Below are 27,364 nucleotides of genomic sequence, written 5' to 3' on the forward strand. Positions count from 1 at the left end.
ATGATAACCGGTTTACGAAGACACGCAAAGGGATGACAAATTTGGCAAAAATATTGGCCTTTGTAGGGATAAACTGAAGGACGTTCCGATGCTTGTATAGATAACTGCAGCATATGAAAGATGCTAAGGTACGCACTTGGTGGAAACAGAGTTTGTGAAGAGAACCGATGGTTCCATTCGGTCGGGATGTATACAGTAGGTGCAAGGAAATCATATTACGGATACTATAAATATGTTGACATAACCGTTGAAAGCCCATGACGGGGGCTTTCTGATGGTCCCATCAATATTACCCTTCCACGGGTTACGGACGTTGATCAGCTCGGAAACAAATGTTCTCGGGTAAAATCAGTTCGTAATTCGTAATTTGCAATTCGTTAGATTTGTGGAAACTCGCTATGTCAATTGAAGCGCAAAAACGAATCAGACATGTCTCGAGGGGTCTGTTTTCATGTTCGTCGTCGACAGTTTTTTTCAAAGCTCTTTAGGTAAAATCAATTCAAATGTTTGAAGAGTAAACTGATTTTGGATTTTAATGGAATATGCCATATGGACGTTAATTTAGACCCAGTTTTGAAGGAGTAGGTCAAAAAACATGTTCACCTACATCTGTCACTTTCATCAAATTGTGTCAATCAAAGGCTGCTTTCATCTCTATTATAAGAGTGTCGATTAATACAAGTTGTAAATACTTTGTAAATACTGGTCAGTGACCAATTTCGCCATAAGACGTGTATATGAATATGACGAATGTGTCCCTGGTACACCAACAAACCTTTTGAAATTAACTCATGAACAGTACATCTGTCGACCACGTCAGAAGAAACAAGATCCTTACCACATGAAGCCACCCATGAAACCAAAGAACAAAAGACCTATATAAGCTCCTGTAACTCAACGCCTTTCGGGCAAGTTTCTCTTCACATAAAACGTGTTGTCAGCAAAACCCTTTGGCGTTTTCAGCACTTCTAAATTTGCCAGATGTTGCTTATTGTGTTTCAGGCAGACTTACGTAGGGTTGGCACTGAAAAGACAATTATCATATTATAATTAATTTTTGTGAGCACATCGAAAGATTTGATAAACTTATGTATCATCGGCACGATTGGAAACAGAAAAAAACCCTTCTATTGAAGTTATCATTTTTCTCAAAATATAAAGTTTTTTTCATCTTTAAAACGAATCAGGAAAGATATGAAAGACTAAAGACGAAACGCTTGCATCAGTCCTTCTCTTTACATAGATGCATACTATTATACGGCTCTAGGAAAATTCGTCCCCGGAAAATTCGTCCCCGGAAAACTCGTCACCGGAAAATTCGTCCCCTAGGAAAATTCGTCCCTGGAAAATTCGTCCACGAGGAAAATTCGTCCCCGGATAATTCGTCCCCGAGGATAATTCGTCCCTGGAAAATTCGTCACTGAGGAAAATTTCGTCCCCAGAATATTTGTCCCCGGAAAATATGTCCCCTAGGATAATTCGTCCCTGGGAAATTCGTGCCCGAGGATAATTCGTCCCCGGAAAATTAGAGAAAAGTTGAAAGTTTCTGACATTACTTTCTAGTAATAACTACTACTTACTACTTTCGACTTTTCTCATTCAGTGTTATATCTCTATTTACTACCCTACTAGCTAGTTACCTACTCCACTCTTTTCATAGTAGGTAGAGGTAGGCAGGCGAAATAGTTTATTTCTTTACAAATAAGTATTTTTACTGGTCAGAATGAAAGAAAAACTCTAAATTCTTCACTAAAATATTTCGCCTGCCTACCTCTACCTACTATAAAAATAGTGGGGTAGGTAACTAGCTAGTAGGGTAGTAAAGAGAGATGTTACACTGAATGAGAAAAATCGAAAGTAGTAGTTATTACTACAGTCCATTCGACAAGACTTAAGAGTCTTGGAAAGTAAAGTCAGAAACTTTCAACTTTGTAAAATTTTCTGGGGACGAATTATCCTCGGGGACGAACTTTCCAGGGACGAATTATCCTCGGGGACAAATTTTCCGGGGACGAACTATCCTCGGGGACGAATTATCCTCGGGGACGAATTTTCCGGGGACGAATTTTCTTGGGGACGAATTATCCGGGGACGAATTTGCGGGAACGAGTTTTCTAGGGACGAATTATCCGGGGACGAATTTTCCTGTAACCCTATTATACCCACATCATGGCATTACGTAGGCAGAGATATGCCTGCATATATATTTCAAGTAAGGCCGTAACAAAATGTTCTCTCTCAAAATCTAGCTCCTCGAGTTCTACAATTAGCTTCTACCCTTATATCTCAATTTTCTGAACGCAGATCCTGCCACACGATCGTGCTGCTCGTGGAATAAGATGCCTGATTTCCTCTTTATTGAAATTACCAAAGTGTACCCTTAACTGTAATCTCATGCTTGAATGGCCAACATTTTCTGTTCCAAATTCTATTGAGAGCGGAGACATATACATAATATGTTGACAGGTGTGAGGTGCCGAAAGCTACCACAAGGCTAAAACTTTGGTATTGGAGTTTTATTTCACCTATCGGGAATGACAAGGCCTTGCTAGGTTATTCTTACCCGAACCGTCAGAACAATAACTTAGTTATTGCTTGGTTAAACGGACATATCGGGCGAAATATGCCTGGTAGATGACGAGACTATGTCTGTGGTTACTGGGCATACGCCGCCAGATCAAGAACAAAAACAGTGGACGTATTCACGATGTAATTCGAATACCGACATTCAAGATAAGAATATATAATTCATCACATCAGAAGACTGCTGTGAGGGAAAACTCATTGTCAGGTAAACCTTCGTATTCTAATGATTTACCCATGTGGTAGAAAGAGCATCGTGTTTAAACTTACCAGGTTTGGCTCTACTTATGATCAGCTTCCTAAGTTCATCGATCTGGGCCTTACCACTGACTGCACATCTCATCAGCGTTGTTCCGGCCAGCTTTCCCGTGAATTTGGACCCACCATTTGCCGGTCTGAGTCCAACGTACAAATCACCCAACATGTCTCGGAGTCCTATGGCTCCGACATTCTTGATGACAACATTACCATCGACCCACATCACCAAATTGCCAGTTTGTTGACTGTAGCTGATCCCTACGAACGACCATTTCTTAGTTGGTGGAGCAATATGAAATTGCATATGGCTGTGTCCAGTATGGGCATCCAGGTTGGTGAAAAGCTTGCCTCCATGAATCCACATGTGAGTTCCGTAAGCTCCTCTTCCTCTCCACTCCACGATTGGCCCGTCTCTAAGCACGTCTTGGTAAAGATAAGTCGCGATTGTGAAACTATCACGCTCAATATCCAGCTTTCCGTCACTGGTTATCTTGACGTAGTTATGCGCGGTGAAAACCCATGCGTTGATACCTTCAGGGCCGGTGGTGAGAGTTGTGGCTCCTACGGTAGATAGGGTTAGGCCACCAAGGCCGCTTGGTTTGGACTCGATCCTAGGTCCGAGAAGAAGCCACGAACCACAGCTCGACATACCACCTGAAACAGAAATCGAACACTTAATCGACAAACACTAAGGCACTAAGGGTGTTTTACAAAAGTAGTCATTGTTTTACGAAGGTAGTCATCACCAAAATTTGGAGAACACCAAGCTTTTAGATGCAAATTTTGAAGACATGCGACACATAAAACAAATAATGAATAGGAACATAAAGTATACATCGTTAACATCAAATCTAGTTTTATGAGAGAGCTGGCCATGGAAAAGGGTCTTCGTAAGATTCTCATAGTCTGGCACAAGAAAACGCTGCATGAGCATCTAATACACCTGCATATACAACTCATTGTGAAAGCCATACTGTAAACAATCAACATCGGATCGAGTCACAACAAATTACCAACTCTTGCAGAAATCCATTGATGGTAAAGTTGTTGATCCCGAGGAGCCGATCTCCCAAGTCAACCAGCCACACGGCACCGCATAGCAAACAGTCCTGAGGCACCTTCCCCATAGAGGTATACGGTATACTACACTATACGCGAACAATGGCTTCACAAAGGGTGCATGACCATGAAACTATTGTTCGCGTATAGTATAGTATAGGGTATAGCTCTATGGAATAGGTGCCTTACGGTTGATTCCAACAATACCCAATCACCCGACCAGGTTGAACTGAAGGTAGCCATGCTTTTCAAAGCCGTTCAGGATCAAAATGGATTTAAAACAAGTCAACGATCGTGACCAAGGAGCATGCAAATCAGAGCGGATCTCAAACGCTGACTTGAGGAAACTCCAAGAATTCATAAGAAATTTGATTGTTAGTTTAAGTAGGCCTACGCGTAAAAACGGTTTGGACGATTTTCGGTCCGACGTTGAAACGTTCATGGCCTGATGCGAAGCGCGAATACGCATCTAGAGGGGAAGTGTAGTAAGCTCCGATCAGAGATCAGCGCTTCGAAAGCCGAAATTCGAGGGCTAGACTAGAGCAAACATTAGAACAGGTTCATCGGGTCTCATCACAGGCGCTTTAACAGTGCAATGGTATGATGGTCTCCCTCGTGAGTTCAAGGAAGTAAAATAAGGATTTGAGCGCATCAAAGATGTGAGAGATTCTTGTGCGTCAAAGTTACGAAATGATCTTAAATCAATCTGCCTATGTTCATGCGTTCCTGCACAAATTGACGTCACTTGGGTTGGGTCGGCGCTTCAAATAAGAATACGCCTTTTGCCACACCCGGAACTGCATGTTTGTTGAGTGTCGATTTCTGCCGTCTTAAAAAAATATTTTTCACCGCTGTGTATGTAAGCGACTTATGTGAGGGGCCAAATTTTTCCTTTGATCCGAATGACCCTTGAAGCTGGTAAACTTAAGTGCCCCTTTCGGTCGTGTGGATGGAGATGCGTTTACAATATCGTTTATGAAGCAAAATGATAACCAGTTTACGAAGACACGCAAAGAGATGTCAAATTTGGCAAACTTATTGGCCTCTGTACGGATAAACCAAAGGACGTTCTGATGCTTTTATAGATAACTACAGCATATATAGCATGACGCATTTCGTGGAAACAGAGTTTTGTAAAGAAAACTGATAGTATCATTTGGTTGGGATGTATAGGGGCAAGGAAAACATATTAAAAACTTTAAATAGGCTAAACAAGTATAAATTGGCTAAAATAGTCTCTTTTGACATGAAAAGAGCAAATGGCACTTTCTACATGCGACATAATAAACACGCAAAGAAGCGTGTTGTAGTACAATGACTGAATACAACTTCATAGTAGGGAGTAGGTCTTCTGTGTACATCTCACGAAACGGGACGACCTTCGTGGCGTCTGCTGGCGAGCTAATACTAGTCACGAGGTGATAAATCAAGCTCGTTTCCACAGGTGAGGTGTCATTTATAACGGCACCCAAACTTGCTGCACTTACGTTTCGTGCATTTGAATCCATCTCCTTGGTATCTTTTCTTGCAGCCACAGGTATAGACCCCTTTGTCTCCAGGTCTGCATACAGCATCCTTGCCACAAGGTTTAAGCTCACTGGACCCTAGCTTGGCGACTGATCCTACTTTGATGCACTTGTAAAGTGTCGTGCAGTCGGAGCTTATGCGCTCATCACCAATCTGATAGGTAAAAAGAATTGTTGACAATATCAGCATATGCAGAACAATGAAAAGCCCCACTACATGCTCTGGTCTCTGCAATCCTGATGAGATTACGTCATACCGGAAAAGAGAAGAAGCAAAGACCGTATAGTTTTTTCCTCATAAGAGTAGCAATATAAGCAGAAGTACATATGAAATGGTTGATGAAGGTAACATTGTCTTAGACGGCGAGGGGGGCGATTTCTTCGTTCATGCAGTTTAGGGTGAAGAGTTAGACACGATCTGACTCAGTAATGTTCTACTCATTACCCACCGTGTAATAGTTTTTGTCTGCATCCCAACAGCCACATGACTGCTCGGGGACACACGAATCACCATCTCGGATGAAGCCTTTATTACACTTGCAGCCTTCCATCAACTCATCCTCACAGAAGATTGGTTCGGGCTTGATACACGTCGGTTGGCATGGACGCATCTTGGACTCATATACGCTGTTAGCAGGGCACTTCATTGCTGGAAAATGACATTGATATTAATCGTATATTAACAGTAAAAAGAGAACAAGGTAGAGACCATTCGATAATAAAGTGAAAACTGTGATGATGGTTTTAACGTCTACATGCTTGTTTTAAGAATGTCAGGAAAGGTCTCATCATTTACAATGGGCTCACATCAGAGCCACTGCCCCAACACCAGAATCACACAACACGAGTCAATGGATGCTGGCGCTGACCAAACACAAGATCCACAAGAGCCAATTTACTCGGGTTGAAACCAGACGCTCTTGGCATTTACCAGATCCTGGAGCCAATGGACCCACTCCAGATGCACTGGAACAACGCCAGCACCACTGGCTCCACACCGAAGCCAAATGGTTCTTGATTTTCGAACTTCTGTGACCAGTTGCCTTAGGCATAGCGTGACCTCAGGAATATTCCCCAATCAAATTGAGGGTTACAAGGCTAGAACTTCATTGGTTCCATTTTGATATTCGACAAGCAATTGGTAGGCCATTATTGTAGATTTGAAGCCAAAGCATCTTTTTGTAAAGCAGAATGAGTCAAACTTACGACAGAATGTGGTTGTTCTCCAAACCTTAGAAGGTTGGTAACCATTCAACTGACATTCGCTGGCGAATTCTCCCACATCAGCGCATATCACTTCTTTAATGGACTCGGGTTTGTCCACAAAAGCGCAAGCATCTATCTGGCAAGCAGCATAGGCTGACTTCCAATCTACCTTTCCGCTCTTGATGCACTCTGCGAATGGTCCAGTGGTTGACTTGATGTAACCGCAGTACGTGTCTGATGCAATGAGGGCATTGTTCTTATCCGAACATTTGATGACTGGATCCTCGCTCTTCTTACAGCTAAAGTATCAACACTATTTAAATTCGACATCTATTTGGAATAAATACAAAAATCTGCTGTATGGTAAGACTTCCAAAGTCATCCTACCTCTCTGGACGAAGTGTTCGAAAGGATATCACGAATTAGCTGTCGCCCACCTGTCTTATTTGAATGTGACGGTGTAACATCTGTGGTTGTTCCCCATGTTTCAGTGTTTCCAAACAATAGGCAGCTAGAGAGACCATGACTTTTCAATAGGGGGGATACACAGAAATACTCGTCAATCTATTTTTGAGCATTCCCAAACAATGAGGGGAAACACTCAAAAACAGAAACACTCAAAAACATTACAACGGTACTCATGACCGCAAGTGAAGGCTATCTGTTTGTATTCAACAAAGGGCGAATACTATTCTAAACCTTTCGATGTAATTCTGACATCGGTTGAATATTGCAGGATCCATATTCAGATAAGACATAGTGTGGTTTGTTATATATGTTATCAACTATGTATAAAGACCTACTTGATGTTATCAAGCATAGAACTTATTATTTTCAAGGTATACAACCGATTTCTTTTGTTTTATTTGATCATATTTCAAACGGCTTGTTTGAAATATACACTTACTTAACTAATGGCACATCCGAGTCATCGGGAACCTGATAATTATTGAAGCTAGTCAAGGCATCTGTTATTCCATCGCAGTCACCACACATTCCAGTAAGCTTTCCAGCACCTCCATACTGCCAGTGGCCAAGAGATGTCACAATACCTCCATATTGACCACCGAATGACAAAGCGAAGGAACAGGTTGGCACTGATATCTTAAAGTCGTTGGCTCCAGATTTTGTGGCACTGAGACTATGTCCGCCTTTGAGTTTGAGGTTAAAGGGCATTCTTTGTGTGAGGCCACTGACCTGCAGAACAAAGTTGTGGTGACTTGTTAGAGAGTAATGCAATGTCTCGTATAACTGGATAACATAAGTTTTTAGATTAGTCGATGGGTGTATCGAAATCGCGAGATAAGTAATCATTATTTTCTACTTCCCTCGATCATGACAATCACCATTTCCAACGCTGCTGTTTACTTATCAATTCAATGAGAGTACGGCCGAATATGATACAAAGGCTACATGCAACTGCACGTTCATCTTGACCACTAGGGTTTTTGCAACTTATCAAGATATGCTGTGAGTATAATACCGCGAGGTTCAGTATGCAGTATGTGTCAAGATTATTTTCCCGTTAGGCCTGGCGGCACAAGTCACCATACACATGATTGACCGATAACACAGGGCATGTACCTGGTGAACGTCTGGTCATCGCTAAAAATAGCACGGGATAGTCTGACCATCGAAAGTAGGCTAATGTTAGGCAATTCCACACATCGCAGAGCGGAGTCTGTTTCAATGGGCAAATCAAAACAAGGATAACTCCAGACTACAGCCTCGGTCTCATAAATGTTCGCCTTTTCAGGTTCCATATTTGCAATACATCCTCTGGCGCATGTTACTCTCACAGAGGTTGGCATCTAGCGATTTCGCATTCCGCATCTCGCGGTTTATAATCAGCCGGTAAAAATACCATTACACTTCAGTATACTGACTGAACATTGCTTGTATTTTGATTTCGCCTATCACATTCAAATAACGCGAAAAACCCCAATGAGAAATAAGTGAGATGTAAACGCTCTTGGATCCAAACATCTTATTAGAGTGTGCAGATGGAGATTCTGTCTTGATGAAAGAAAAATGAACCACCACACCAATATGACGGTTCTGGCAATTTATTCGAACAGCGCAAATTCATCAAAAAAAGGGTGGAGCATATACTAGTATATGAGAACGTACCCTAGTCCATCCGTCCTTGTGAAGTCTGACAACGAAACCTCCCATCTTCAGGTCCATCATCCTACCGAAAGACACAATTGTGTTGCCTCGATATTCATTCTTCACCTCAATGGAGAAGGAACACGCGTCGTCAGAGTTGGTCGTCTTGGAGAAGACGTATTTACAGACACCCATGAAGTCGATCATTCTGGTAAAATCGTCGTAACGATGGTAATGGGGATCTCCCCAAGCCTTGCAGGTGCAGATTTCTAGTGGATAAAACAGACGGAGAGCTACACTTAGTATACATCAAACATCAATAATCTACATGCATCAATTTGTGCTGGGAGACACTCAACTTCGCTACATAGTTTGGAATCAAATGAGTCTAAACACGCCTGATATACAATTTGACTTACCGTTATGATGCACCGATAATTGAATACATGTCGTTTGGATGAACAACTTTCAAGAGCAACACTTTGAGAACCAAGATAAAGTTTTAATGCGTTGTATCATTTCTACAGAGGCATTTTTATCACTAATCAATTAGTTCGTTATTGGTTATTCAAACTCAATCCAAAGACGGACTTACTTTCTGTACAATTCTTCAATCTGAGATCCCATGATTTCGGTGGAGTACAACCTGAAGTGAAGGAAAACAAGAAAATGTGTATTTAGCCTCGAGGTTAAGAACGAACACCTCTTGATGAGTGATCGAAATTAGAATGTCATGTAACATCTCCAAGCAAAGCTGAATGTAGATAGACAGTAGTGACTACGTGGCTTCGGTAATGTTAACAACTGCTTGCCTTGAACCAGACTTTTCCCTTCAGTGTTTTGTCTATTCTATCATCGTCTCTGGACAGCGTACAGGCTACACTACATCTGACAAACTATTTAATGTATCAACAAATCATTTGATGTACGAGCACTTTTTCAGATTGAACATCTTGGAATCCATAATTTGAAATTGAAGAATTCGGAATTAAGGCTTCGGTAAATTATATCTTTTTACATTGAATATCCTCCAATATAATGAACTATACTTACGAGCAACACAGTCTCCTTTCTTCAACATGTCAGAAGGTTTACACCCTGAAGGTAAAATTTGAACGGAATAACTTTTATACTCTGGCTTTTCCAAATATATCTCCAAAAGGATATGAACTTCATTAATATAATTATCAGGTCGGAGTATACATTCTAACATTAAAACCTAACCATCATCACATTCACAATCACGAAAATCTTAATGACTGCCACCAACGGTCCTTGGATGTCGAGGCCAAGGACCACGGCACTAGTATCTCCCAGGCTTCATCATCAGTAATCGTAATCGTGCGTTTGTTATTATACAGTTATTGAGATAAGACATACATACTGTCCACACATCGTTTGGTCGGGATGTTCCATAACTGAGACTCGGTGCACCCTAGAGAAAAAGGTAAAGCATTAAACGACAATTAATGGTTACGAAACTTCATTCAGCTTAGAATGGATTCAATTTAGAATCCACCCAGTGATTGTGTATTAATGTACAAACTCATGGCTTAAGGAATTCACACCGCACTTGCGCGTCACTCTATCATGAATGAGATCGCGATGGTTAAGTAGCTTTGGCAAAGCCTTTGGTGAGGTCGCATCCAAAAAGCGAGTGCAGATAATGAAAACGAGTTGCAACGCATTTAAAATACAACACTGTTTTACCACAGTCGAGCTGCCTCAAGAGGATAAACTACAGAAAGACAGATATATTTAAAAGGATAAGTGCTATGTTGTAGGCTAATCCTGTGATGTCTCATACTAACTCGGTGTGCAGATTTTCTTGGTGTTATCCCAGATCTCCTCTGGAGCGCAGCGGTTGACACATTTATCCCCCGTCCATCTCTTTGCAACATTTGTGCATTCTTGAAGAAAAATGAAGTTAATTACTGGCAGTGAAAACCTCTTCCTCTCCCTAGTTAATGTTTAATCTTTCAACAGAAAAACACTTGAAACTTATAAACTTTAGTGCACCCTTTCGGTCGTGTGGATGGAGATCCGTTTGCAATATCGTTTATGAAGGAAAATGATAACCGGTTAAGAAGACACGCAAAGGGATGGCAAATTTGGCAAAAATATTGGCCTTTGTAGGGATGAACCAAAGGACGTTCCGATGCTTGTATAGATAACTGCAGCATATGAAAGATGCTAAGGTACGCACTTCGTGGAAACAGAGTTTTGTAAAGAAAACTAATGGTATCATTTGGATGGGATGTATAGGGGCCAGGAAAACATATTACAGATACTCTAAACATGTTGACATAACCATGGAAAGCACCTGACTGATGGTCCCAGACGACCTTCGTGGCGTCTGCTGGCGAGTTTATACTAGTCACGAGGTGATATATCAAGCTCGTTTCCACAGGTGAGGTGTCATTTATAACGGCACCCATACTTGCTGCACTTACGTTTCGTGCATTTGAATCCATCTCCTTGGTATCTTTTCTTGCAGCCACAGGTATATACCCCTTTGTCTCCAGGTCTGCGTACAGCATCCTGGCCACAAGGTTTAAGCTCACTGGACCCTAGCTTGGCGACTGATCCTACTTTGATACACTTGTAAAGTGTCGTGCAGTCGGAGCTTATGCGCTCATCACCAATCTGATAGGTAAAAAGAATTGTTGACAATATCAGCATATGCAGAACAATGAAAAGCCCCACTACATGCTCTGGTCTCTGCAATCCTGGTGAGATTACGTCATACCGAAAAAGAGACGAAGCAAAGTCCATATAGTCTTTTCCTCATAAGAGTAGCAATATAAGCAGAACTACTTATGAAATGGTTGATGAAGGTAACATTGTCTTAGACGGCGAGGGGGGCGATTTCTTCGTTTATGCAGTTTAGGGTCAAGAGTTAGACACGATCTGACTCAGTAAGGTTCTACTCATTACCCACCGTGTAATAGTTTTTGTCTGCATCCCAACAGCCACATGACCGCTCGGGGACACACGAATCACCATCTCGGATGAAGCCTTTATTACACTTGCAGCCTTCCATCAACTCATCCTCACAGAAGATTGGTTCGGGCTTGATACACGTCGGTTGGCACGGACGCATCTTTGACTCATATACGCTGTTAGCAGGGCACTTCATTGCTGGAAAATGACATTGATATTAATCGTATATTAACAGTAAAAAGAGAACAAGGTAGAGACCATTCGATAATGAAGTGAAAACTGTGATGATAGTTTTAACGTCTTCATGCTTGTTTTAAGGATGTCAGGAAAGGTCTCATCATTTACAATGGCCTCACATCAGAGCCACTGCCCAAACACCAGAATCACACAACACGAGTCAATGGACGCAGGCGCTGACCAAACACAAGATCCCCAAGAGCCAATTTACTCGGGTTGAAGTCAGACGCTCTTGGCATTTACCAGATCCTAGAGCCAATGGACCCACTCCAGATGCACTGGAACAACGCTAGCACCACTTGCTCCACACCGAAGCCAAATGGTTCTTGATTTTCGAACTTCTGTGACCAGTTGCTGTAGGCATAGCGTGACCTCAGGAATATTCCCCAATCAAATTGAGGGTTACAAGGCTAGAACTTCATTGGTTCCATTTTGATATTCGACAAGCAATCGGAAGGCCATTATTGTAGATTTGCAGCCAAAGCATCTTTTTGAAAAGCAGAATCAGTCAAACTTACGACAGAATGTGGTTGTTCTCCAAACCTTCGAAGGTTGGTAACCATTCAACTGACATTCGCTGGCGAATTCTCCCACATCAGCGCATATCACTTCTTTAATGGACTCGGGTTTGTCCACAAAAGCGCAAACATCTATCTTGCAAGCAGCAAAGGCTGACTTCCAGTCTACCTTTCCGCTCTTGATGCACTCTGCGAATGGTCCAGTGGTTGACTTGATGTAACCGCAGTACGTGTCTGATGCAATGAGGGCATTGTTCTTATCCGAACATTTGATGACTGGATCCTCGCTCTTCTTACAGCTAAAGGATCAACACTATTAAATTCGACTTCTATTTAGAATGAATGCAAAAATCTGCTATATGGTAAGACTTCCAAATTCATCTTACCTCTCTGGACGAACTATTCGAAAGGATATCACGAATAAGCTGTCGCCCACCTGTCTTATTTGAATGTGACGGTACTCATGACCGCAAGTAAAGGCTATCTGTTTGTATTCAACAAAGGGCGAATACTATTCTAAACCTTTCGATGTAATTCTGACATCGGTTGAATGTTGCAGGATCCGGATTCAGATAAGACATAGTGTGGTTTGTTATGTATGTTATCAAGTTTTTATAAAGACCTACTTGATGTTATCAAGCATAGAACTTATTATTTTCAAGGTAAACAACCGATTTCTTTTGTTTTATTTGATCATATTTCGAACGGCTTGTTTGAAACATACACTTACGTAACTAATGGCACATCCGAGTCATCGGGAACCTGATAATTATTGAAGCTAGTCAAGGCATCTGCCATTCCATCGCAGTCACCACACATTCCAGTAAGCTTTCCAGCACCTCCATACTGCCAGTGGCCAAGAGATGTCACAATACCTCCATATTGACCACCGAATGACAAAGCGAAGGAACAGGTTGGCACTGATATCTTAAAGTCGTTGGCTCCAGATTTTGTGGCACTGAGAGTATGTCCGCCTTTGAGTTTGAGGTTAAAGGGCATTCTTTGTGTGAGGCCACTGACCTGCAGAACAAAGTTGTGCTGACTTGTTAGAGAGTGATGCAATGCCCCATATAACTGGCTAACATAAATTGTTAGATTAGTCGATGGTTGTATCGCAACTTCTGTTTGTTCAAAAATGGCTTATTATAAACCGCGAGATGAGAAATCGCGAAATCGCGAGATAAGCAATCATCATTTTCTACTTCCCTCGATCATGACAATCACCATTTCTAACGCTGCTGTCCACTTCTCAATTCGATGAGAGTAGGGCCAAATACAATACAAAGGCTACATGCAACTGCACGTTCATCTTGACCACAAGGGTTTTTGCAACTTATCAAGATATACTGTGATATAATATCGCGAGGTTCAGTATGCAGTATGAATCAGGATTATTTTCCCGTTAGGCCTGGCGGCACAAGTCACCATACACATGATTGACCGATAACACAGGGCATGTACCTGGTGAACGTCTGGTCATCGCTAAAAATAGCGCAGGATAGTCTGACCATCGAAAGTAGGCTATAAGTTAGGTTAAATTCCACACATCGCAGAGCGGAGTCTATTTCATTTGGCCAATCAAAACAGGGATAACTCCAGACTACAGCCTCGGTCTCATAAATGTTCGCCTTTTCAGGTTCCATATTTGCAATACATCCTCTGGCGCATGTTACTCTCACAGAGGTTGGCATCTCAAGATTTCGCATTCCGCATCTCGCAGTTTATAATTAGCCGGTAAAAATACCATTACACTTCAGTATATTGACTGAACATTGCTTGTATTTTGATTTCGCCTATCACATGCAAGTAACGCGAAAAAAACCCAATGAGAAACAAGTGAGATGTAAACGCTCTTGGATCCAAACATCTTATTAGAGTGTGCAGATCGAGATCCTGTCTTGATGAAAGAACAATGAACCACCACACCAATATAACAGTTCTAGCAATTTATCAAACAGCTCAAATTCATAAAAAAAAGGGTGGAGCATATACTAGTATATGAGAACGTACCCTAGTCCATCCGTCCTTGTGAAGTCTGACAACGAAACCTCCCATCTTCAGGTCCATCATCCTACCGAAAGACACAATTGTGTTGCCTCGATATTCATTCTTCACCTCAATGGAGAAGGAACACGCGACGTCAGAGTTGGTCGTCTTGGAGAAGACGTATTTACAGACACCCATGAAGTCGATCATTCTGGTAAAATCGTCGTAACGATGGTAATGGGGATCTCCCCAAGCCTTGCAGGTGCAGATTTCTAGTGGATAAAACAGACGGAGAGCTACACTTAGTATACATCAAACATCAATAATCTACATGCATCAATTTGTGCTGAGGAGACAATCAACTTCGCCACATAGTTTTGAATCAAATGAGTCTAAACACGCCTGATATACAATTTGACTTACCGTTATGATGCACCGATAATTGAATACATGTCGTTTGGATAAACGACTTTCAAGAGCAACACTTTGAGAACCAAGACAAAGTTTTAACGCGTTGTATCATTTCTACAGAGGCATTTTTATCACTAATCAATTAGTTCGTTATTGGTTATTCAAACTCAATTCCAAAGACGGACTTACTTTCTGTACAACTCTTCAATCTGAGATCCCATGATTTCGGTGGAGTACAACCTGAAGTGAAGGAAAACAAGAAAATGTGTATTTAGCCTCGAGGTTAAGAACGAACACCTCTTGATGAGTGATCGAAATTAAAATGTCATGTAACATCTCCAAGCAAAGCTGAATGTAGATAGACAGTAGTGACTACGTGGCTTCGGTAATGTTAACAACTGCTTGCCTTGAACCAGACTTTTCCCTTCAGTGTTTTGTCTATTCTATCATCGTCTCTGAACAGCGTACATGCTACACTACATCTGACAAACTATTTAATGTATCAACAAATCATTTGATGTACGAGCACTTTTTCAGATTGAACATCTTGGAATCCATAATTTGAAATTTAAGGATTCGGAATTAAGGCTTCGGTGAATTATATCTTTTTACATTGAATATCCTCCAATATAATGAACTATACTTACGAGCAACACAGTCTCCTTTCTTCAACATTTCAGAAGGTTTACACCCTGAAGGTAAAATTTGAACGGAATAACTTTTATACTCTGGCTTTTCCAAATATATCTCCAAAAGGATATATGAACTTCATTAATATAATTATCAGGTCGGAGTATACATTCTAACATTAAAACCTAACCATCATCACATTCACAATCACGAAAATCTTAATGACTGCCACCAACGGTCCTTGGATGTCGAGGCCAAGGACCACGGCACTAGTATCTCCCAGGCTTCATCATCAGTAATCGTAATCGTGCGTTTGTTATTATACAGTTATTGAGATAAGACATACATACTGTCTACACATCGTTTGGTCGGGATGTTCCATAACTGAGACTCGGTGCACCCTAGAGAAAAAGGTAAAGCATTAAACGACAGTTAATGGTTACGAAACTTCATTCAGCTTGGAGTGGATTCTATTTTGAAACCACCTGGTGTTTGCGTATTAATGTACAAACTCATGGCTTAAGGAATTAACACCGAACTTGCGCGTCACTCTATCATGAATGAGATCGCGATGGTTAAGTAGCTTTGGCAAAGCCTTTGGTGAGGTCGCATCCAAAAAGCGAGTGCAGATAATGAAAACGAGTTGCAACGCATTTAACATACAACACTGTTTTACCACAGTCGAGCTGCCTCAAGAGGATAAACTACAGCCGGAGAAAGACAGATATATTTAAAAGGATAAGTGCTATGTTATAGGCTAATCCTGTGATGTCTCATACTCACTCGGTGTGCAGATCTTCTTGGTGTCATCCCAGATCTCCTCTGGAGCGCAGCGGTTGACACATTTATCCCCCGTCCATCTCTTTGCAACATTTGTGCATTCTTGAAGAAAAAGGAAGTTAATTACTGGCAGTTGAAAATCTCTTCCTCTCCCTAGTTAATGTTTAATCTTTCAACAGAAAAACACTTGAAACTTGTAAACTTTAGTGTACCCTTTCGGTCGTGTGGATGGAGATCCGTTTGCAATATCGTTTATGAAGGAAAATGATAACAAGTTTACGAAGACACGCAAAGGGATGGCAAATTTGGCAAAAATATTGGCCTTTGTAGGGATGAACCAAAGGACGTTCCGATGCTTGTATAGATAACTGCAGCATATGAAAGATGCTAAGATACGCACTTCGTGGAAACAGAGTTTTGTAAAGAAAACTAATGGTATCATTTGGTTGGGATGTATAGGGGCAAGGAAAACATATTACGGATACTCTAAACATGTTGACATAACCATGGAAAGCACATGACAGGAGCTTTCTAATCGTTTCATCCATGGACAACCCTCGTGGCGTCTGCTAGCGAGTTTATACCAGTCACGAAACAGAGTTTGTGAAGAGAACCGATGGTTCCATTCGGTCTGGATGTATACAGTAGGGGCAAGGAAAACATATTACGAATACTCTAAACATGTTGACATAACCATGGAAAGCACATGACTGATGGTCCCAGACGACCTTCGTGGCGTGTGCTAGCGAGTTTATACTAGTCACGAGGGGATATATAAAGTTCGTTTCAACAGGTGAGGTGTCATTCTTAACGGTACCCATACTTGCTGCACTTACGTTTCGTGCACTGGAATCCATCTCCTTGGTATCTTTTCTTGCAGCCACAGGTATAGACCCCTTTGTCTCCAGGTCTGCATTCAGCATCCTGGCCACAAGGTTTAAGCTCACTGGACCCTAGCTTGGCGACTGATCCTACTTTGATACACTTGTAAAGTGTCGTGCAGTCGGAGCTTATGCGCTCATCGCCAATCTAATAGGAAAAAAGTGTTCACAATATCAGCAGATGGAGTACAATGAAAAGCCCCACTACATGCTTTGGTCTCTGCAATCCTGGTGAGATTACGTCATACCGAAAAACAGAAGAAGAAAATACCGTACAGTTTTTTCCTCATAAGAGTAGCAATATAAGCAGAAGTACTTATCAAATGGTTGATGAAGGTAACATTGTCTTCGACGGCGAGGGGGGCGATTTCTTCGTTTATGCACCTGAGGCTTAGCAGTTAGACACGATCTGACTCAGTGGGGTTCTACTCATTACCCACCGTGTAATAGTTTTTGTCTGCATCCCAACAGCCACATGACTGTTCGGGGACACACGAATCACCATCTCGGATGAAGCCTTTATTACACTTGCAGCCTTCCATCAACTCATCCTCACAGAAGATCGGTTCGGGCTTGATACACGTCGGTTGGCATGGACGCATCTTGGACTCATATACGCTGTTAGCAGGGCACTTCATTGCTGGAAAATGACATTGATATTAATCGTATATTAACAGTAAAAAGAGAACAAGGTAGAGACCATTCGATAATGAAGTGAAAACTGTGATGATAGTTTTAACGTCTACATGCTTGTTTTAAGGATGTCCGGAAAGGTCTCATCATTTACAATGCGCTCACATCAGAGCCACTGCTCCAACACCAGAATCACACAACACGAGTCAATGGATGCTGGCGTTGACCAAACACAAGATCCCCAAGAGCCAATTTACTCGGGTTGAAACCAGACGCTCTTGGCATTTACCAGATCCTAGAGCCAATGGACCCACTCCAGATGCACTGGAACAACGCCAGCACCACTGGCTCCACACCGAAGCCAAATGGTTCTTGATTTACGAACTTCTGTGACCAGTTGCCTTAGGCATAGCGTGACCTCAGGAATATTCCCCAATCAAATTGAGGGTTACAAGGCTAGAACTTCATTGGTTCCATTTTGATATTCGACAAGCAATCGGAAGGCCATTATTGTAGATTTGAAGCCAAAGCATCTTTTTGAAAAGCAGAATGAGTCAAACTTACGACAGAATGTGGTTGTTCTCCAAACCTTCGAAGGTTGGTAACCATTCAACTGACATTCGCTGGCGAATTCTCCCACATCAGCGCATATCACTTCTTTAATGGACTCGGGTTTGTCCACAAAAGCGCAAGCATCTATCTGGCAAGCAGCATAGGTTGACTTCCAATCTACCTTTCCGCTCTTGATGCACTCTGCGAATGGTCCAGTGGTTGACTTGATGTAACCGCAGTACGTGTCTGATGCAATGAGGGCATTGTTCTTATCCGAACATTTGATGACTGGATCCTCGCTCTTCTTACAGCTAAAGTATCAACACTACTAAATTCGACTTCTATTTGGAATGAATACAAAAATCTGCTGTATGGTAAGACTTCCAAAGTCATCCTACCTCTCTGGACGAACTATTCGAAAGGATATCACGAATAAGCTGTCGCCCACCTGTCTTATTTGAATGTTACGGTACTCATGACCGCAAGTAAAGGCTGTCTGTTCGTATTCAACAAAGGGCGAATACTATTCTAAACCTTTCGATGTATTTCTGAAATCGGTTGAATATTGCAGGATCCGGATTCAGATAAGACATAGTGTGGTTTGTTATGTTATCAGTAGTGTAAAAGTGGGGGTTCTAACTCACCCTAGGTTTGACTAGGTTTTTATTCAGTCAAATCCTAGTCAAACAATTATTCAGTCAAATCCTAGTCAAACAATTATTCAGTCAAATCCTAGTCAAACAATTATTCAGTCAAATCCTAGTCAAACAATTATTCAGTCAAATCCTAGTCAAACAATTATTCAGTCAAATCCTAGTCAAACAATTATTCAGTCAAATCCTAGTCAAACATTTATTCAGTCAAATCCTAGTCAAACAATTATTCAGTCAAATCCTAGTCAAACAATTATTCAGTCAAATCCTAGTCAAACGATTATTCAGTCAAATCCTAGTCAAACAATTATTCAGTCAAATCCTAGTCAAACATTTATTCAGTCAAATCCTAGTCAAACAATTATTCAGTCAAATCCTAGTCAAACATTTATTCAGTCAAATCCTAGTCAAACAATTATTCAGTCAAATCCTAGTCAAACGATTATTCAGTCAAATCCTAGTCAAACGATTATTCAGTCAAATCCTAGTCAAACAATTATTCAGTCAAATCCTAGTCAAACGATTATTCAGTCAAATCCTAGTCAAACAATTATTCAGTCAAATCCTAGTCAAACGATTATTCAGTCAAATCCTAGTCAAACGATTATTCAGTCAAATCCTAGTCAAACAATTATTCAGTCAAATCCTAGTCAAACATTTATTCAGTCAAATCCTAGTCAAACGATTATTCAGTCAAATCCTAGTCAAACAATTATTCAGTCAAATCCTAGTCAAACGATTATTCAGTCAAATCCTAGTCAAACGATTATTCAGTCAAATCCTAGTCAAACAATTATTCAGTCAAATCCTAGTCAAACGATTATTCAGTCAAATCCTAGTCAAACATTTATTCAGTCAAATCCTAGTCAAACATTTATTCAGTCAAATCCTAGTCAAACAATTATTCAGTCAAATCCTAGTCAAACAATTATTCAGTCAAACACCAGTCAACACTTCACACATTTCCTTTCAGTCAAACACCAGTCAACACTTCACACAACTTCTCTCAATTCCTTTCAGTCAAACACCAGTTAAAACCGCTCCTCAATTTTGAGGAGCGGACTCACAGTCAAACAGTAGTCAAAACACAACTTCTTCAGTCAAACACCAGTTAAAACCGCTCCTCAATTTTGAGGAGCGGACTCACAGTCAAACAGTAGTCAAAAACACAACTTCTTCAGTCAAACACCAGTTAAAACCGCTCCTCAATTTTGAGGAGCGGACTCACAGTCAAACAGTAGTCAAAACACAACTTCTTCAGTCAAACACCAGTCAAAACAACTCTCCAAAATTGGAGAACGGACTCACAGTCAAACACAGTCAAAACACAACTTCTTCAGTCAAAACAACTCTCCAAAATTGGAGAACGGACTCACAGTCAAACAGTAGTCAAACTTTTTTACAAACCGCTCGCTTCGCTCGCTGAACAACAATTCTACAAACCGCTCGCTTCGCTCGCTGAACAACAATCCTACAAACCGCTCGCTTCGCTCGCGGCTGCGCTTTAAAAACGATATCTAATAGATTTTTTTGTATAGAAAATGACTCATATCATCAGACACGTCGCTAGCGCTTCAAAAAAGAATAGAGATCCTAGATATTCAAAAAATAACAATCTAACAGACTATACCTCATCCGAAGATGAACTTAGAGATATAACAGACTATTCCTCATCCGAAGAAGAGGACTATCTTTCGGAAAGCGAATTAGATGCCAAAATTATACCTCCAGAATCAGAGTTAATCACTTGGAAAGAAGAAGTTCCTTTAAACGTGTGGTATAAGATTGTAGGGAAAGAGCAGAAGATTACCAAACACGGAGAAGCGTTAATTCTAACTCTAAAATATAGAAAGCTGCAGCCCTTGAAAACTTTTTCAACATCGTTGATCAAACGAGATTTAGAAGCGAATCCTAACTTGAACTATATAATATCGTTAGGAAAACCTAAAGGGAAAAAGTATTACGCGTTTAAATTAGTGCAAGGATAAAATGGTATAATTTTATAAGAAGTGTTACGTTCTTATAAAGTTACACTATTTAATGAATTTTTGAAAAAGAATAAATGATTGTTCTATCTATCGAGATCTATTACCTTACCTTTCTTTTGATATGCGGAGGAAACTTTTCACCCCTGAACCAAAAATGACACCAAAAATTAAACCTCTTTTAACGTTTGATACATTAGAACAAATTCCAATCATCAACCTAATTAAACTTTATAAGAGATTTCCTATTATAAAATTTAGTCATCCGTGACAGGTAAAACAGATTCAGCAGTATTGGCTGCGATGGAACCTACAGCCAGAAGAGTTGGATTCATATAATAGCCCAATTGTTTTTTTTATTTCGCTGTTGATGATGATATTGTTATTTAATTTTTCGTGAAGTTTTTTCTGATCTAAATTTGGAAACATAACTCGTACAGTTTGCGTATAAGCGAATAATAAATTGGAGACCAGTTCATCTGCAATTTGCGTATTATAACGTGTTTGATATTCATTGTACATTTTTTTCAAGATTTTTCCCACTTGCTTTTTTAATAGTCGCTTCAGACACTTTCATGCCTAATTTTGTTAAAAGACCGCTTTGATAATGTGTTAAGAGTTCTGATCGCATCTCTGTCACAGAATCATCAGGATCTTGAACAAGTAAGTGCGTATGTTCCGTGTCCATTTGTTATATTACAAAATTTTATACTCAAACGGTTGTGTTCTGCGCAGTACAAGTCGTTTTCCGCTATCAATCTGCTCAAGAACTGCAGGTTTTTCGCCCATAGGGATGCAGCGGTTTTCTTTAAACACTTGATCGAGAGAACATTGATCATTCAACGTATGGATCACCATATGCTTACAGTTGTCTCTAAAATCTTTGCAAATCGCATTATATTTTTGAGTTAAGAGCCAAACTGATAAACCAAAATGTCTTCCAGAGAAGGCTAATTCAGTTAGTTTGGTGGATTTATTTTTTGCATCCCAATGGTTCGCACAGTCGTCAATGATAAATAAAGTTTGTTCCTGTTCATCTTTAAACATGTCAATGGCATGTTCTAAACATTGGTTTAAATTTTCTTGCACATGTTGAGGTGGGTAAATAAAAATATAGTCATCGTGTTCAATCCAAGATCTGACACGATAGGTTTTATTCATATCAATGGTAGGGCAAAAGATAAGGATGTAGTCAAATTTTTTCTGAAATTCTTTTTCAAGAAGATCTAGTATAAAATAGGTTTTCCCACAATCAGTCATGCCGGACACTAGCATATTGAATGGAACATGACAATAATTCATTTATTTTACACATTAATGTACACTCCCCTTCACTTTCATATTCTCAAGTCCTACCAAACCATCTGCTACAATATAGACTAGCATATCATATTCTGTGTCAGAATTTCTGCTGAGTTCAAGTTGTAAACCATGTTTGATATTGCTCATGGCTGTTCCTGATCCATGCACAGTGTTATCTTGTGTACTTCTCAGATCAATATACAAGCCATATTTTTGTTTCTCGTAGAATTTTTCTACATCCAACATACATTCCTCCGTTTGCTTAAGATCTTCCGTCATATAATGTCGTTTGATTTCATCAAACTGATTATAGGCTTTCAACCCTGACTTGAATATACAATGAGATATTCCTTCTGAAGTAATGGTCACATTAGTGATGTCAGGATTTTGAAAACTTGTTTTTTCAGAATCATAGTCACTAAATGTTTTTTGGAAAAATAATAGAATACCTTTTGTTGAGGCACGATTAACATCTACATTGATATTCACCCGTTTATTCGTACCAATTTACTCTGTCTTCAAAAGATGGATGTCTTCAAACATCCATCTCATCTCAGAGTTATAGACAGATTCAATGGTTTCAGCCAGGACATCTGAGGTGACTGTTTCATATTCAAGCTGGATATCCGGCACAGCATATGTCTTTGATGTTGCTGTTCCTGCGACAACATACTTTGCATCATTAAATTTGATGTTATACTCAATGGACTCCAAAATCGCTGAGGGATAAAAGGGGGTATGGGTATCAAATAGTTCTGATTCAATGGGGATGCAGTAACGATCCTCAAAAGCTGTTTTAATGCCATCTTTTCGCTGGTCTTTCACAATTCCTTGTTGTACACGATTTTTTCGCTGTTTTTCGGTGAGCCAAAAATCCTTGAAGGTGTTGTAGATGAAGGCTTTATCCACCTCACTCATGGTTTTTCCACCCAATTTTGTGGTGATTCTTTCTACAATATTTCTACCCACATTAGCCACAAATGTAGCAGCTGCAGCATTTGCCGCATTGCTTACTTTTGATGTGGTAGAAAGTTTAAACGTGAGTTTCATGCTTTCAGGGACAATCACTTGTCCTTTTTCAAGCTTGGGAATTTTCACATGAAGTGTTTCTCCTGGATTGACAGAATTAGGATTATGAGTGATCACCTCATAATAGCGTTTGGCTTTTAAGCCTTTGGGGTACTTGTCTGATCTGTAAGGATCAAGATAACGTCCATAAGAAGTTTCCATTTTATTTAAGGGAAAAAAAATTTTTTTAAATAAATGACTAACATGTGTACGATTAAGTTCAATGTTAAACAAGATGATCAAGCAGCAGCTATTGAGAATATAAAAGAAGACATCTTCAAGGTTAAAAACAGGTTTAATGTGCAAGATGTTGAAGTTCAAAATAAATTAGATCAGTTGGATGCTGGCTTTATGACAGTGACTAATGTCAATCTTAAAGTGGATCAACTTGAGACATCGGTGAATGACAGTTTCACCAAATTAGAAACATGGTGGGCTATTATTGGAACCTATTTAGACCATATGTTGACTCGTAGAAGATGGCGAGATGTGCCAAAAGAAATGAAAAAAGCACCTTCATTGCAAATTGAGTAACATCTTTATAATATGATTTTACATTATAAATATCTTACTTCTTTCTCAAGCGTGAGTCAATAATATTTTCAGGATCTAAGCCTTCTTTGTGTTGAACGATCTTTTTAATTTTTATGTCTTTATCCGCTTTATCCACACTATTTTCTCCCATGTCTTCAAAATCCTTTGTTATTTTTTGTAAGGCATCTAATCTGACTCTAGAATCATCATTCAATATTGCATGAACACCCTCAATATTTTTTACAGTGTAAGTTCTATTGGACCATATTTGTTTGTAACCTTTAGTAAATATAGGTCTTTTTAACTTCTTTCTAACACAATCACCTATTTTAAATTTGTGTTCAACTGGCATAGACTTTTCTAAATTGTGTTCAATCAACTCACTTTCATGATGCACAGCTTCATTAGGAGCATAGTTTAAAATTCCTCTATGTGATCTATTATTGTAAGCTGAAATGTACTCTTGCAAATGATCAACCCATTTAACTGAATTTTTCTCTGTAAAATCCTTGAATATCATCTCTTTAATGGTTCTACTCAATCTATCAATCAAGCCTAATGCATGATGATCATCTACCTCAACTGTATCGTGCTTGATGTTTAACTCTTTGAATAGGTCTTGTACTGGTCTGTTTAAAAATTCATTGCCTGAATCTGTAATAATTAATTTTATTGCCCCTGAATCTTTGTACATGTGTTCAAACCCATTTTTCACCTCAAATTTTGTCTTATTTTTTAAAGCTTCAGCATAGGCTTTTCTAGTAAATGTATCAATAGCAACAAGTATCCATTTGTAACCTTTATTTTGTCTTGAGTAATTTGACATGTCTAAAAGATCCATGAACCATAGTGCATTTTCTTGATAAGCTATAATGTGGCCCTGAATTTTTTGTGTCTGTTTTTTATGTAGTTGATAACTTTTTTGCTGTTTTACAAATGCATCAATGTCATCAAATTTTATGTTAGGATCTTTCTTCTTCATGATCCTATAAAATTTTAAAGCAGATGGATAATAGTACTTCGCATATTCTTCTTGCATCACTGATGTCATATTTATTTTATAAAAAATACTGCAATAACAATGCAAGTGCTACTAAACTTGCTGTAAAATTTGTATGACTGCGCTCTCTGACGCTCGCGGCTGCGCTTGTTTCAGGTTGTTCGTTATTCAAATTTGAAGAACTAGTTTGTGGTTGTGGTGTTGGTGTTGATGTTGGTATGGGTGTTATAGTTGTTTGTGGTGTTGGTGCCACTTGTCGCTTTTTTCTAACATTGATATGCGTGTTGATACCAAAAGTTGTATTTTCCGTGGCAGTTAACAGAGAGTTATTATACCCTTCAATCGTACCAATATGTAATCGCATATGACTCGGTACAAGTTGTAACCCTAAGCCTACAGCAAAATCTAGTCGTGAACCTACTTTTTCTAAGGCGTTCGCATACGATTGTTTAGATCGAATTAATATACTTGCCGACTGGAATGTTTTTATGGAATCGACTAACGTTTGACCTTGAATCGCATCCTCCACTAAAATTCCAAACTGTTTTTGTGCATCTAAGGAGTCTAAAATATCTTGCCTGATCATGGTTTGTGCACCCAGGATGCAATACACATACGTTCTAATCGATTCATTGATTCTACTCATGCCTGCTTTGGTCAATCCTTGACCATCTAAAGCAATGAAATTAGTCCAGTCATCTGAATAAATGAACGATAATGTATCAATGTAAAGTCGATGATGATCAGCATACACATACCCTTTTTTGTCATACGCTTGCTTATGATAGGGGTTCTTTTTTTAATTAAAGTCAGGGTTCCCTGGTAAATGGATTTTTAGCTGGTGTAAAATTTTTCGAAGGGTAAAGTACACATGAAATCTAAAGATACTTTGTACTAAAGGATCCTGATGATTAATAGGATTATGCCATGATACGCCACAGCCAGATGTCGCACAACATAGTGCAAATTTAAATTGGTTTTCCCAGTTATCCACGGTAGCATTTTTTAAATAGTCTTGTACTTGTGCATAAGTTGAAAATATTCTTGGTGAGATCTTATCAGGAAAAATATCAATCGTATCGTAGTTGAAACTTTGACGATGGTCCACAGTAATCTGTTGATGGATAAAAGGATCTTTGGTTAAAGAATTATTCTTATAGGTCAAAGGGTATTGTACATTTGACTTATATTTTAAAAACTCAGGGAAGTTCGCACTCGCTGCGCTCGTTGTCATCACTTTATTTTAACATTTTATTTTTTAATTTTATAATGACCTAGAGCTAAGGTTGAAATACCATCAGCTTGAATCATCCTCTTATCATCCGCTGCATCTAGTGCTACTTTGGTTACTTTTTCTGTGAAAAGTCGATGATTTCGACTTCTGAATACAGTCATTTGTTTTTCAATAGGAATTTTTTCCAACAACACTTGTTTGTGTTCTTCGAATGTAATATCCTTGTCAATCACATTCTTCTTGACACCTTTGCACTTCTTAATTTGTGTTTTATCAGTGACATAGGAATACAGCTTAGACCTTAAGCCTATAAATTCACTGATGACATGTCCAGCTTCTTCATCCTTAAATTTTCCAATCACCTTTTTATTTGCTTCTGAAAACAGTGCATGATCTTTTGGCAAATTTGAAAAGTCAAATAATTCTGCATCTTCATGCAAGTCTTGATACAGATCTTGGGTTTCGATATGGTAGACTAAAGAATCTGTATCTGTGTAGAGTAATTTCGCTTTGTGCCCATACTTTTTCATCATATGATTGTAGTGAAAATTGTACATGTGTTGTTTGGATAGATCCAAGATCGCTTGACCAATATAAATAGGTTTACACAGATAGATATCAGATTTTTGACGTTGGACCATCACCAGGTTTTCATTGAAAATTTTATGCGCACGATAGTTGTTTGAATTTACGCATTTCCTAAGTTGTTTAGCATTAGTGGCTAACGTAATATTTTCACGTAACCTCACATTTTCTATGGTCTTGCCAAACACACTATTGTTCATCAGTTTGAAGAAGTCTTTTTCAAAGTCATTTTTCGCTTTGGCCCTTAAGGTTGTGTTAAGGTTAATATATTGTTTTAGAAAATCAGTTTCTTCGTATGAAATACCTCTATGAATCTTAGTCAATTTGAGCCCTTGACTCAAGTAGAATTTCAAGGTCTTGTGATGCACAATGTAGTGTTCTTTATGCTGTAAATTAGGAATGAGCTTACCATTCAAATGCTCTGGTGCAAGTGGATAATCATTGTGAAGCTGGTGAAGATGGTCTGGATAGTTTAAATCAACCTCTAATGTGCAGGCGGTGTCTTGCCAATGGGAAAAGTCCTTCATCCATTTGAAATGTTGATATGGTAGTTTTTGATCCATAGCGACTCCATACAAGTTATTCGCATCCAAGTAGGAAATATAGCTTGTAGGTTGTTTTTCATCATAGTCTTTCAGGGGTGGATTATTTGCTTTGGCATAGCGATGAGTAGCCATGCACATTCCCCCTC

The sequence above is a fragment of the Lineus longissimus genome, chromosome 17 (genome assembly GCF_910592395.1).
Source record: "Lineus longissimus chromosome 17, tnLinLong1.2, whole genome shotgun sequence".
Taxonomy (NCBI): Eukaryota; Metazoa; Nemertea; class Pilidiophora; order Heteronemertea; family Lineidae; genus Lineus; species Lineus longissimus.